The sequence below is a fragment of the Octopus bimaculoides genome, chromosome 3 (genome assembly GCF_001194135.2).
Source record: "Octopus bimaculoides isolate UCB-OBI-ISO-001 chromosome 3, ASM119413v2, whole genome shotgun sequence".
NCBI lineage: Eukaryota > Metazoa > Mollusca > Cephalopoda > Octopoda > Octopodidae > Octopus > Octopus bimaculoides.
This window is the reverse complement of record NC_068983.1, coordinates 68219126-68220338: the sequence shown is the minus strand read 5'-3', so window position 1 is coordinate 68220338 and position 1213 is coordinate 68219126. Positions and strand designations below refer to the sequence as shown.

The 1213-nt window shown below is 42.3% G+C and overlaps 1 protein-coding gene across 2 annotated transcripts in view; it reads left to right on the top strand.

Annotated features, from left to right (window-relative positions):
* LOC106872087 (ribonuclease 3) overlaps positions 1–1213 on the top strand; it is a 62602-nt gene that overhangs the window by 40408 nt on the left and 20981 nt on the right. The gene's annotated exons all lie outside the window — the stretch shown is intronic.

The following is a 1213-nucleotide window of genomic DNA, read 5'->3' as shown; positions in this document are numbered from 1 at the left end:
ATATATATATATATATATACATGTATATATATCATCATCATCATTTAACATCCATTTTCCATGCTGGCATGAGTTGGATGGTTCGACTGGGGTCTGGGAAGCCAGGAAGCTGCACCAGGCCCCAATCTGATCTGGCAGTGTTTTTACAGTTGGATGCCCTTCCTAACGCCAACCACTCCGAGAGTGTAGTGGATGCATTTTACATGCCACCGGCACAGGGGCCAGAGGAGCTAGCATCAACCACGATCGGATGGTGCTTTTTACGTGCCATGTGTCCACTACTGGTCACACCCAGCAAATTTTCATGGTTTAGTACCATAGAAACACCCTATATAATCCAATATATCGAAAGATGATATAAGAATAAAGTCATTATGCAACTTCAATGCTACTGACATTTCTTCAGAATCTTAACCCTATCTTAACTTCTAGATTTCTGTTGAAATATACTGCCTTTATTTCAATTAATTTTGAAAATAATGAAGAATTTGGTAAAATAACTTTGTCATTATTAAGCTGTTGTTTAGAATAAAAACGAACATGAAATTTTGATGGAAGGTTTTAATTTAGATCACTTTAAACAAACAATTTGTATCGTAGAACCATGGGCAGTCTCAGGTGAGTTGGTACCAAAAGAGTTAATGTAGCTAGTGATCAGATGACTCTCTATCCATTTCTGATTTTCCAGATCCTGTAGATGCTTCTGAGGAAAGAGTGACTGTGTGGTAAGTGGCTTGCTTACCAACCACATGGTTCCGGGTTCAGTCCCACTGCGTGGCACCTTGGGCAAGTGTCTTCTACTATAGCCTCGGGCCGACCAAAGCCTTGTGAGTGGATTTGGTAGACAGAAACTGAAAGATGCCCGTCATATATATGTACACGCTCGGAGTGGTTGGCGTTAGGAAGGGCATCCAACTGTAGAAACTCTGCCAAATCAGTTTGGAGCCTGGTGTAGCCATCTGGTATCACCAGTCCTCAGTCAAATCGTCCAACCCATGCTAGCATGGAAAGCGGACATTAAACGACGAAGATGATGTATGTGTGTGTATATGTTTGTGTCTGTGTTTGTCCCCCCAACTTCGCTTGACAACCGATGCTGGTGTGTTTACGTCCCCATAACTTAGCGGTTTGGCAAAAAGAGACTGATAGAATAACTACTAGGCTTCCAAAGAATAAGTCCTGGGGTCGATTTGCTCGACTAAAGGCGGTGGCC